Source organism: Lolium perenne, chromosome 1 (genome assembly GCF_019359855.2).
Source record: "Lolium perenne isolate Kyuss_39 chromosome 1, Kyuss_2.0, whole genome shotgun sequence".
Classification (NCBI taxonomy): domain Eukaryota; kingdom Viridiplantae; phylum Streptophyta; class Magnoliopsida; order Poales; family Poaceae; genus Lolium; species Lolium perenne.
The window spans coordinates 113818893-113832592 of record NC_067244.2 but is presented as its reverse complement, the minus strand read 5'-3'; the positions used below and the strand labels follow the sequence as shown (position 1 = coordinate 113832592).

The 13700-nt window shown below is 44.2% G+C and overlaps 1 long non-coding RNA gene across 1 annotated transcript; it reads right to left on the bottom strand.

The window, feature by feature from the left end:
* Positions 1–10828: 10828 nt before the first annotated feature.
* Positions 10829–12270, bottom strand: LOC127348551 (uncharacterized). Its single transcript, XR_007879840.2, has 3 exons — positions 12135–12270; positions 11648–12049; positions 10829–11562 (listed from the first exon to the last, which is right to left on the bottom strand). It is a non-coding gene; the product is annotated as an uncharacterized lncRNA (long non-coding RNA).
* Positions 12271–13700: the final 1430 nt, after the last annotated feature.

The window sequence follows — 13700 nt, the reverse complement described above, 5'->3', positions numbered from 1 at the left end:
ACTTTGCAAGAGTATTAGCTTGCCTTGGTAGTTCTCAAAGTTCTCCTCCTCCTCCTCCTGGTAGCAACCTTCTTCTTCCGTGTACTCTCCGGTGCTAGCGTCTAAATTTGAATACGAGTATAATTACTCACTAATTCAATGGCTATTCCATGTATCACATACAAACACACAAACTATTCTATGAACACAAATAATCTAATTAGGGTGCATGGGTTGTGTTGCTTGAGGAGAATTCACTACCTTGTATTTAATATGTAAATGATAGTTTCCATAGGGTTCTTGAGAAATAATTTCCTCTCATTGAAATCTTCTTAAGATTTAATTTCTCAAACAATCATAGATGAACTTATATTGACCTAAGTCAAATATTCATCATTATCATTTGAGAAAATGATTTAAATGAGGTAGACCACCTCATACCATTTAGTAATGCTACAAATGATTTAAATCTCTAAGTAATTCATATAAGTGAGTTTGACCAGGGGTCCAAACATCACATGAATTCATTTGAGACAAGGTTTAAATTAAGTATAATACTTCATATGATTTACTTAATAGTTTTGGACAATATCAACTACATAAACTAGCCATATTGTCCATTAATTAAACTAGGGCATGATCATGCAAAGTGACCACACCATTTTATTGCATAAACAATTAGTGTAAGTCAAATGTGAGTTATTAGAGTTGGAATTAACCTAATATCTATTTTGGTTGATTTTTAATAATTATTTGAATATGGAAAAGTCCCTGCCTTCTTCTTTTTATCAGATTAATTCTACAGCACACCTTTACATGGGACCAGTGGCATTCTTTAGATCTTTTTACTAGCTTTCCAACCATATAAAATTCATTGAATTTGGTTAAGCCAATTTAAATCTATTGATTTTCAAAGTTTGGGCAGTATTAAAATTATTTGGAATTGTTTAAATGGAGTTTGAATTAAAAGGGCCGGCGGGAAATGAAACTGGGCCAGATTCGAATTAAAACGGCCCAGTCCAGCCCAGCCACGGTCAACAGACGCGCGGCGTGCTGACAGGGTGGGGTCCGCGCGTCAGCGACTCAGCGCTACCGAAACGGTATGTTTTAAACTGGCGCGTTGGATTAGAAGTGAATCGGACGGTCGAGGTTCATCGTCTTGTCCGACGAGAACCCGACGTGCTGGCGGCGAGGGTAGGGGGTCGGAGAGCTCACCGTGGCTCCAGCTAGGGTGGGCAGTGTGCGTGGTGAAGTTGTGGACGACGACGGAGCTCCTGGTACCGGCGGCTCCTCCTGGAACAGCTCCAATCGACGGCGGCGACCTCCGGGTACTGGCGGCGTCGATCTTCAAATTGGAGCAGCTCCGGCGATGATTGGGTGAGTGGTGGAGTGGTGGAGAGGCAGTGAAGGGTGGTGAGTGCGGTGGTGTGCTCCGTTGCTTCCAGGGAACGTGCTATTTATAGGATTGAGAGAGGGTGGCGGGGCAGTGATGCGGGCGACCATGGCGCGGCTTCTCCGGCGAGCTATCGAGCTAGGCGAGGGCGCAGGTGTGTTCGTGGCGTCGCCACGGTCCTCTGTGTGGCGACAGCTAGGGTAGGCGGTGCCTAACGTAGTCGCAATGTTTTCGTGTCTGGCGGTGTCCGCGTCGGGGTTTCCTCTTCGTCTCCGGCAGCGGCGGGCACGGGTTGTGGTCGAGAGCATGTCTGGCGGCTGCGTACGTGTGCGGCGGTGCTCAACTCGTGGCGAGGTGGTCCAGGGCGTGCTCGAGGTGGCCAGACGGCGCGTGTCCAGGGCGCGTCTGCGAGTGTCCACGCGCGACGTCGTCGGCATGGCGTGGCCACCACTGGGCGCGCGTGTTCCGGCGGCTGTCGAGCTTCTCCTCGACCATGGCTTGCTCTAGGTGATCCAGTAGAGTGAGGTGGCGAGCAATGGCATGGTGGCCAGGTTGGGGAAGGAAGGGAGAGAGGGGTGGCTCGACATGGCCGGCATGGCCATGCCATGCAAGCTAGGGCTTGCCTCCCTAGGGTTGCTGTGGGGTGTTAAGTGAGAGAGGGGACAAGGGAACCAGTAGAGTGCAATTGGGGTAGTTAGGGTTAGGTTAGATCACTATTTGAAATAGTGTCAAATAGTGCCATATTGATTATTTGTGAATTTTATCCAAATTTGATTCAATTCAAATGGTTGTAAGTTTTGAATTGGGAGTGTTTCATTGAGTTAGAAATGACCAGAGGTGATGGAGTGTGGTGGTGGAATTGTTAAATTCAAGGTTTTGCAAAATTGTCTAAGTGTGAGATTGTTACATCTATTAAAAAGTTGCAACTTTGGATGAGCATAGCTAATGATCAAGCAAGAATTTGGCATGGTGATCTTTACAAAAAGTGTTCACCTTGATGTTGTCTTGGATGTGGTGTAAAGAGTTAGCAAGGTTTGGTTTGACAAAATTTGAATTGCAAAGGCTCAAAGTGGTGATCAGACTATAATTGGCAGATTTGGCCATTATCATATGTGAGCAAGTTTTATATTTGAAATCCATTTGATTTGTGATTCTTTGATTCCAAAAGTTGTAATAAGTGTTTAGTAACATTATTCAACTAATGGTGAAGACCAAATTGGTCTAGGGTCAAAATTTATAAAAATGCCATAGGGCATATGTGAGGGTTTTAGGTTTTTTTATTTATTTGATTTTCTTCCTCTTTTGGATTTATTTGGTTTGTGATCTTCTCATGATCACATTAGGGTTTTAGGGTTTATCTTATACACATAATAAGAATCATCATGGCATATCAATCAAATGCACAAGTCCTATGCATGGCACTATATGCAATTTAAATTTTTTTTGTTGGTTTGAAATTTTGCTCTCTGGAATTCTTCTAACTTTCTTTTATTGAAATTTGGGATGTTACAGAGGTGCTCGTAGGAGCTGGCCCATGAGCTGCGGGTTCCTCCTCTTCGGCTCCTTCGTCAGATCTGTCAATATAGCAGCAAAGCAAAATATGAGAATACCGAAAGAAAAAGAGATAGACAAAAACAAAAAAGATCAACTTACGAGCTAACAACGCTAGCATCGACGAAGGGGTCGAAGGCACCTTGTTCCTCCGGGGCTTTATCCTTATCTTTTCCCGGTCTTCTCGGCTGGAATCTACAATGGTTGTCTCCCGAACCAAACACAATATCTTGACCGGAACCATGTTCTGTTCAACAGCCCAAGGACTTTCCACACATTTTTTGTTCTTTCCACTGCTTGAAGTGATTGCGACAACTACGAAGAAACGACGAATCCCTTCTTCAGCAAGCTTGGACGCGCTGGAATCTTCGACATTGTCTCTTTTCCTCTTGCACCCATCTGGAGAAGTGGCAAGAGGAGGAGAGATGGAGTGGGCAGATTCAAAATGTTGTTCTGATTCTGTCTCTTTTTCGGAGGAACTTGCGGATCTTTGAGATTCCATGGCTTCACTCTCAGGAAGAGAAGATTCTTGCGAATCGTCGGTAACAACGACTCGACCATCCACCTCTCCACCTTAAGGTAGTGGGGGAAGAGAAGAAAGAATTTGGTGGTCCTGCAAGGTACAAAACAAAGAGAAGGCAAGAAAATGAGCACACAAGGGAAATCAACAACAGTCAAAAAATATGGAAAACAACCTGAAAGAACACACTTACTTCGGGGAGAGCGTGGCTACCACTATATGGATCCATGCGATGGGACGACGGGACTTCGTGGTTCTTGTTCAAGGAGGTAAAGCGGTGGACGAGCCTTTCCAATTCCTTCACAGAAAGATCCTTGGAAAAATGGTTGACATCCTTAGCACCTGAGTACATCCACAGAGGATTTTTGCGAGCCTACAGAGGCTGCACTCAAATCCGAAGGAAGTAGGTAATTATTTGCATACACGAGAGTTCTTCCCCTTCGGTGTTTTAAAGTTGATGGATGCGGGTCATCAGAGCTTCAGTGGCTGCTTTTTCCTCGGCAGTGGCTTCTATGTCCCAAGACTTGCGCCTCTGGATTTCCTCGGCAGGATCAAAAGGCGCGAGACCATACTCTTGGGTGAGGGATGATACGCGTACAGCACGCGATCGTTGGGAACCCCAAGAGGGAAGGTGTGATGCGTACAGCGGCAAGTTTTCCCTCAGTAAGAAACCAAGGTTTATCGAACCAGTAGGAGCCAAGAAGCACGTTGAAGGTTGATGGCGGCGAAGTGTAGTGCGGCGCAACACCAGGGATTCCGGCGCCAACGTGGAACCTGCACAACACAACCAAAGTACTTTGTCCCAACGTAACAGTGAGGTTGTCAATCTCACCGGCTTGCTGTAATAAATGATTAGATGTATAGTGTGGATGATGATTGTTTGCAGAAAACAGTAGAACAAGTATTGCAGTAGATTGTATTCGATTAAAAGAATGGACCGGGGTCCACAGTTCACTAGAGGCGTCTCTCCGATAAGAATAAGCATGTTGGGTGAACAAATTACAGTTGGGCAATTGACAAATAAAGAGGGCATGACCATGCACATACATGATATGATGAGTATTGTGAGATTTAATTGGGCATTACGACAAAGTACATAGACCGCTATCCAGCATGCATCTATGCCTAAAAAGTCCACCTTCAGGTTATCATCCGAACCCCTTCCAGTATTAAGTTGCAAACAACAGACAATTGCATTAAGTATGGTGCGTAATGTAATCAACAACTACATCCTTAGACATAGCATCGATGTTTTATCCCTAGTGGCAACAGCACATCCACAACCTTAGAACTTTCTGTCACTGTCCCAGATTTAATGGAGGCATGAACCCACTATCGAGCATAAATACTCCCTCTTGGAGTTACTAGCAAAAACTTGGCCAGAGCCTCTACTAATAACGGAGAGCATGCAAGATCATAAACAACACATAGATAATAGATTGATAATCAACATAGCATAGTATTCTCTATTCATCGGATCCCAACAAACACAACATGTAGCATTACAGATAGATGATCTTGATCATGTTAGGCAGCTCACAAGACCCGACAATGAAGCACAATTAGGAGAAGACGACCATCTAGCTACTGCTATGGACCCATAGTCCAGGGGTGAACTACTCACTCATCACTCCGGAGGCGACCATGGCGGTGAAGAGTCCTTCGGGAGATGATTCCCCTCTCCGGCAGGGTGCCAGAGGCGATCTCCTTAATCCCCCGAGATGGGATTGGCGGCGGTGGCGTCTCTGGAAGGTTTTCCGTATCGTGGCTCTCGGTACTGGGGGTTTCGCGACGAAGACCTTAAGTAGGCGGAGGAGATAGGTCAGGGGGCCACACGAGGGCCCCACACGACAGGCCGGCGCGGCCAGGGCTTGGGCCGCGCCGCCCTAGTGTCTGGCCACCTCGTGGCCCCACTTCGTATCCTCTTCGGTCTTCTGGAAGCTTCGTGTGAAAATAGGCCCCTGGGCGTTAATTTCGTCCAATTCCGAGAATATTTCCTTACTAGGATTTCTGAAACCAAAAACAGCAGAAACAAAGAATCGGCTCTTCGGCATCTCGTTAATAGGTTAGTGCCAGAAAATGCATAAATATGACATAAAGTATGCATAAAACATGTAGATATCATCAATAATGTGGCATGGAACATAACAAATTATCGATACGTCGGAGACGTATCAGCATCCCCAAGCTTAGTTCCTGCTCGTCCCGAGCAGGTAAACGATAACAAAGATAATTTCTGGAGTGACATGCCATCATAACCTTGATCATACTATTGTAAGCACATGTAATGAATGCAGCGATCAAAACAATGGTAAATGACATGAGTAAACAAATGAACCATATAGCAAAGACTTTTCATGAATAGTACTTCAAGACAAGCATCAATAAGTCTTGCATAAGAGTTAACTCATAAAGCAATAAATTCAAAGTATAGGTATCGAAGCAACACAAAGGAAGATTAAGTTTCAGCGGTTGCTTTCAACTTGTAACATGTATATCTCATGGATATTGTCAACATAGAGTAATATAACAAGTGCAATATGCAAGTATGTAGGAATCAATGCACAGTTCACACAAGTGTTTGCTTCTTGAGGTGGAGAGAAATAGGTGAACTGACTCAACATAAAAGTAGAAGAAAGGCCCTTCGCAGAGGGAAGCATCGATTGCTATATTTGTGCTAGAGCTTTGATTTTGAAAGCAAGAAACAATTTTGTCAACGGTAGTAATAAAGCATATGTATCATGTAAATTATATCCTACAAGTTGCAAGCCTCATGCATAGTATACTAATAGTGCCCGCACCTTGTCAGAATTAGCTCGGATTACCTGGATTATCACCGCAATACATATGTTTTAACCAAGTGTCACAAAGGGGTACCTCTATGCCGCCTGTACAAAGGTCTAAGGAGAAAGCTCGCATTGGATTTCTCGCTTTTGATTATTCTCAACTTAGACATCCATACCGGGACAACATAGACAACAGATAATGGACTCCTCTTTAATGCTTAAGCATTCAACAATTATTAATTTTCTCATATGAGATTGAGGATATTTGTCCAAAACTGAAACTTCCACCATGGATCATGGCTTTAGTTAGCGGCCCAATGTTCTTCTCTAACAGTATGCATGCTCAAACCATTCAACTCATGGTAAATCACCCTTACTTCAAACAAGACGGACATGCATAGAAACTCACATGATATTCAACAAAGAGTAGTTGATGGCGTCCCCAGGAACATGGTTATCGCTCAACAAGCAACTTAATAAGAGATAAAATGCATAAGTACATATTCAATACCACAATAGTTTTTAGGCTATTTGTCCCATGAGCTATATATTGCAAAGGTAAAGGATAGAAATTTAAAGGTAGCACTCAAGCAATTTACTTTGGAATGGCGGAGAAATACCATGTAGTAGGTAGGTATGGTGGACACAAATGGCATAGTGTTTGGCTCAAGGATTTTGGATGCATGAGAAGTATTCCCTCTCGATACAAGGTTTAGGCTAGCAAGGCTATTTGAAACAAACACAAGTATGAAGCGGTACAACAAAACTCACATAAAAGACATATTGTAAACATTATAAGACTCTACACCGTCTTCCTTGTTGTTCAAACTCTTACTAGAAATTATCTAGACCTTAGAGAGACCAATTATGCAAACCAAATTTTAGCAAGCTCTATGTATTTCTTCATTAATAGGTGCAAAGTATATGATGCAAGAGCTTAAACATGAGCACAACAATTGCCAAGTATCACATTATCCAAGACATTTTACCAATTACTACATGTAGCATTTCCCGTTTCCAACCATATAACAATTTAACGAAGAAGATTCAACCTTCGCCATTTATATTATGAGTAAAGCCTAAGGACATATTTGTCCATATGCAACAGCGGAGCGTGTCTCTCTCCCACACAATGAATGCTAGGATCCATTTTATTCAAACAAAACAAAAACAAAAACAAACCGACGCTCCAAGCAAAGTACATAAGATGTGATGGAATAAAAATATAGTTTCACTAGAGGAACCTGATAATGTTGTCGATGAAGAAGGGGATGCCTTGGGCATCCCCAAGATTAGACGCTTGAGTCTTCTTGAAATATGCAGGGGTGAACCACCGGGGCATCCCCAAGCTTAGAGCTTTCACTCTCCTTGATCATATTGTATCATCTCCCTCTCTTGATCCTTGAAAACTTCCTCCACACCAAACTTAAAACAACTCATTAGAGGGTTAGTGCACAATCAAAATTCACATGTTCAGAGGTGACATAATCATTCTTAACACTTCTAGACATTGCACAAAGCTACTGAAAGTTAATGGAATCGAAAAATCCATCAAGCATAGCAAAACAAGCAATGCGAAATAAAAGGCAGAATCTGTCAAAACAGAACAGTTCGTAAAGATGAATTTAATTGAGGCACCAGACTTGCTCAAATGAAAATGCTCAAATTGAATGAAAGTGGCGTACATATCTGAGTATCACTCACGTAAATTGGAATAATTTTCTGAGTTACCTACAGAGAATTAGGCCCAGATTCGTGACAGCAATAAATCTGTTTCTGCGCAGTAATCCAAATCTAGTATGAACCTTACTATCAAAGACTTTACTTGGCACAACAATGCAACAAAATTAAGATAAGGAGAGGTTTCTAAAGTATTAACAACTTCCAAGACTCAAATATAAAATAAAAGTGCAGTAGTAAAATCATGGGTTGTCTCCCATAAGCGCTTTTCTTTAAAGCCTTTCAGCTAGGCGCAGAAAGTGTGTATCAAGTATTATCAAGAGACGAAGCATCAACATCATAATTTGTTCTAATGATAGAATCAAAAGGTAACTTCATTCTCTTTCTAGGGAAGTGTTCCATACCTTTCTTGAGAGGAAATTGATATTTAATATTACCTTCCTTCATATCAATGATAGCACCAACAGTTCGAAGAAAAGGTCTTCCCAATATTATGGGACAAGATGCATTGCATTCAATATCCAAGACAACAAAATCAACGGGGACAAGGTTATTGTTAACGGTAATGCGAACATTATCAACTCTCCCCAAAGGTTTCTTTGTAGAACTATCAGCAAGATTAACATCCAAATAACAATTTTTCAATGGTGGCAAGTCAAGCATGTTATAGATTTTCTTAGGCATAACGGAAATACTTGCACCAAGATCACATAAAGCATTACAATCAAAGTCAGTGACCTTCATCTTAATGATGGGCTCCCAACCATCTTCTAGCTTCCTAGGAATAGAAGTTTCGCGATTTAATTTCTCTTCTCTAGCTTTTATGAGAGCATTTGTAATATGTTTCGTGAAAGCCAAATTTATAGCACTAGCATTAGGACTCTTAGCAAGATTTTGTAAGAACTTTATAACTTCAGAGATGTGGCAATCATCAAAATCCAAACCATTATAATCTAAAGCAATGGGATCATTGTCCCCAATGTTGGAAAAAATTTCAGCAGTTTTATCACAGGCAGTTTCAGCAGTTTTAGCAGTTTCAGACGGTTTTTCACGCTTTGCATTAGAAGTGGAAACATTGCCAACACCAATTATTTTACCATTAATAGTAGGAGGTGCAGCAACATGTGAGGCATTAGCATTACTAGTGGTGGTAATAGTCCAAACTTTAGCTATATTATCTTCTTTAGCATTTTCTTCTTTTTCCCACCTAGCACGCAATTCGGCCATCAATCTTATATTCTCATTAATTCTAACTTGGATGGCATTTGCTGTAGTAACAATCTTATTATTATGATTTTCATTAGGCATAACTTTCGATTTCAAAAGATCAACATCAGCAGCAAGACTATCGACTTTAGAAGCAAGTATATCAATTTTCCCAAGCTTTTCTTCAACAGATTTGTTAAAAGCAGTTTGTGTACTAATATATTCTTTAAGCATGGCTTCAAGTCCAGGGGGTGTATTCCTATTATTTTTGTAAGAATTCCCATAAGAATTACCATAGCCGTTGCCATTATTATAAGGATATGGCCTATAGTTGTTACTAGAACTGTTCCGGTAAGCATTGTTGTTGAAATTATTATTTTTAATGAAGTTTACATCAACATGTTCTTCTTGAGCAACCAATGAGGCTAACGGAACATTATTAGGATCAACATTAGTCCTACCATTCACAAGCATAGACATAATAGCATCAATCTTATCACTCAAGGAAGATGTTTCTTCAACAGAATTTACCTTCTTACCTTGTGGAGCTCTTTCCGTGTGCCATTCAGAGTAATTAATCATCATATTATCGAGGAGCTTTGTTGCGTCGCCAAGAGTGATGGACATAAAGGTACCTCCAGCAGCTGAATCCAATAGGTTCTGCGAAGAAAAATTCAGTCCTGCATAAAAGGTTTGGATGATCATCCAAGTAGTCAGTCCATGGGTTGGGCAATTTTTAACCAAAGATTTCATTCTTTCCCAAGCTTGGGCAACATGCTCATTATCCAATTGTTTGAAATTCATTATACTACTTCTCAAAGATATAATTTTAGCAGGGGTATAATATCTACCAATAAAAGCATCCTTGCATTTAGTCCATGAATCAATACTATTCTTAGGCAGAGATAGCAACCAATCTTTAGCTCTTCCTCTTAATGAGAAAGGAAACAATTTTAATTTTACGGAAATACATTTGTACACCCAAGCATGGGTGTGGATGTTTTTACAGCCGTTGGATGCTTCAAGATTCGGATAAGATGGCAGGGAGAGAAATCATTTTATGCTATTTGCTTCAATTCTGCAAGGCTAGTGGGTCCCATGCTCCTCCTGACACGGCTTTTGACCCCACGATTCCTCTGCTCCGTCTCCTCTCTCACCGGACAGCAGACCCGCCCACCATCCTCTCTCACATGCTCTAGCAGCTGCTGCACAGTAAAGCATGCTAGCCTTGCCGTAGCACATTAATTACACTTTACTATGTGCACGCTGGGGTTTTTACACTGAATCTCTCTGTTGAGCCCAAGACGCTCTACTGTTAGCATGCTCTCGTGAAAAATGAAATTGATGGGTCGAGGGACACCTACTATGATTTCATTTGAGCATCGTCCCAGCACAAAATGTATCTGATGGCTTGCTGAAACAAGGTTTCTTTCAGATGGCAGTTTGCAAATCATATCATCAATTAATAGTGCTAAACTCATACCTGGTTTAAGCGCCGTGTTCCCAAACGATGTCAGCAAGCTTTACTGAGAGAGCTACCTGAATCCCCCGCAAAAAAAAAAAAAAAAAAAAAAAAAAAAAAAAAAACAAGGACTGAATCAAAAGAACACCCAAGTACAGTTTGGCCCCGGTACAGAGTTTGGCTTCCAAAACGTCAGAAAAAGAGTCACCATCCTCAAGCGACACCATCATGGATGCAAAAAATTACTCGCCGCCGGCATTTTTATTGATCATTATCATTGACAAAACACAACATGAAACAGCTTACACGCCAGTGGTAGTCGGACATAAAGGATCCTAAAAACAGTCTGCCCGCTGCTGTTTAACTAACTGTCAACACACGACTAAACCAGAGGAACAAGCCTGAGCCTCGCGCAGAAGCACGCCATGGCGGAAAGCGACGCCGGGGACACCTCCTCGAGCACGCGGTTCAGCGCCAACTTCGGCAGGTCGAGCACCATGAGCGTGGGCTCCCTCGCCGCCTTCTCCTTGGACGACGGCACTTTTCAGACGCCATGCTCCGTCTTGCCCAGCCGCGGGGAGGACCATTGCTTGAGCAGCTCCTGCGGCGGCAGCGCTAGCAGCAGCGCGACGAGGTCAAGCTCCCGCACGAGCTGACATGGCATGTAGGACGAGGGGTTGACAAGGAGCTGCGTGAAGGCCACGAGCCACTTGGAGCTGGCGCACGCTGTTCTGCCCCGGTCGCCGTCGCTTCATCGGCCGCTCAGGTGGACGCGCGCAGCTGCCGCGACAACCTGGCCCAGGACAGGCCCGCGTTGCCTCCGTCACATCGCCCGCTCCTCCGTTGCCCAACGCCCCCACCTCGCCTACTCCTCCATGGCGCCACCGCGCATGACCCGCTCGACGGCGCCCCTTCGCGCGAAGAAGCTCCCCATGGTGCGTCGTCACTCCCTCCATAACTTGTTATGGGCTATGGCAGCCATTGCCTGCAAGCGGCCCGATACGCGTCGGTACATCAGCAAGACAAAGAGAGGGGAAGAGAGAAGAAATGGAGGTCCGGCAGCGACACACTTTTTTCTTGAACTCGACTTCCCGATCCCGACGTCGTCCTCGTCGCCGGCCCCCTCTTGGACACCGGCGCTTGTAGCAGATGGGGCAGCAGCACCGTCGAAATTTGGAGACAGGCGCTCGTCCATGCTGCAGCCCAGCTCGTTGCCGCCGAACCCTTCGTGGCTCGACCCTTCTTCCCTGGCCACGGCGTCGAAGACAGAGCCTTCAGCACCTATTCCCTCGGCGTCGGTGGTGCCTGCTTGGGCGGAGATGCTCGATTCGCCACCTTACGCAGCCCCCGGCGAAGGAATCAGCTAGCCAATGTACTTGGGTACAGGGGAGAAGAAACTTGAGGATTCACCCCCTTGCCCCTTCCAAACAATGGGGAACGGTCCGCTCTGTTGTTGCCCCCGCGGCCATTGCCTGCAGGCAACACTCCTCGCCGTTTAGTACAAGATCCAATGAAAAGGGGGAGACGACGACGGCGCACGTCGATGGCTAACTGTACCTGCGAGTCGGCGGCGCGTGTGGACGGCTCGCTGGCGACGGCAGGGCCGGCGCATGGGGACGATGCACGGCGAAGACGTACGATGGCGACGTCGGCGTCGTTGATAGCTCGCTGGCGACGGTAGGGCCGGCGCACGGGGATGACGCACGGCGAAGACGTACGATGGCGACGGCGGGGACGGCGCATGGCGAAGACGTGCGCTGGCGACGGCGGCGTGGACGGCTAGCTAGCGACGGCGGAGACGTCGCACGGCGGACGGCGGCGACGTCGGCGACGGAGCACGGCGGGAGCTATCTGCGCGTCGGCGGCTAGAACATCAGGGAACACGGGGGAGAGGGTTGGGGATGGAGGACAGAGCCCCTACTACTTTTTGGTAGACAGCACGTCTCCTGTCCCCCGACGCGAACAGCAGGTAGCGTGCCGTATGGCAAAAAGCCGGGAGAAAAGGAACAACGGACGTGACAGGAAAATGAAAAGTGGAGGATAATGTTTCAACATGTCAGACTTTGCACGAATCTCCATGTTTCGATCAACAGCGAAGAAGACACCCACACCCATGCTTGGGTGTACAAAATCCACACTCTTTAATTTTATAATGTCACCATCTACATCCTTATACTTTTGCATTTCACATAGTTCAACAAAATTATTGAGATGGGCAGCAGCATCATCAGAACTAACACCAGAAAATTGCTCTCTCATAACAAGATTCAGTAAAGCAGGTTTAATTTCAAAGAATTCTGCTGTAGTAGCAGGTGGAGCAATAGGTGTGCATAAGAAATCATTATTATTTGTGGTTGTGAAGTCACACAACTTAGTATTTTCAGGAGTACCCATTTTAGAAATAGTAAATAAAGCAAACTAGATAAAGTAAATGCAAGTAACTATTTTTTTGTGTGTTTTTAATATAGCAACCAAGATAGCAAATAAAGTAAAACTAGCAACTAATTTTTTTTGTATTTTGATTTAGTGCAGCAAACAAAGTAGTAAATAAAATAAAGCAAGACAAAAACAAAGTAAAGAGATTGGAAGTGGAGACTCCCCTTGCAGCGTGTCTTGATCTCCCCGGCAACGGCGCCAGAAAACAGTCTTGATACGCGTACAGCACGCGACCGTTGGGAACCCCAAGAGGAAGGTGTGATGCGTACATCAGCAAGTTTTTCCTCAGTAAGAAACCAAGGTTTATCGAACCAGTAGGAGCCAAGAAGCACGTTGAAGGTTGATGGCGGCAAAGTGTAGTGCGGCGCAACACCAGGGATTCCGGCGCCAACGTGGAACCTTGTAATATCCCAGGTTTAGAGACGATCGAGGGGTAGATTTTAGAAAGGGATGTGCATTGCATTGTAAATTACGGGGAAATTTCGCGCTTTTAAAACAAAACTGCATCGAAGGGGGACAGGTTTCTCTCTCGACACCTTACAGGGTTAGGGTTTCGAGAGTGCGATGAACTTGTTCCTACTTATCTAAATTAGGGTTTTGAGAAGAGAGAAGTGATATTGCATTGAAATCTTAAGTTGCATGATTGAATTATAAGTTAAGTTGTTTGAATGAATTCAAACCAAATTT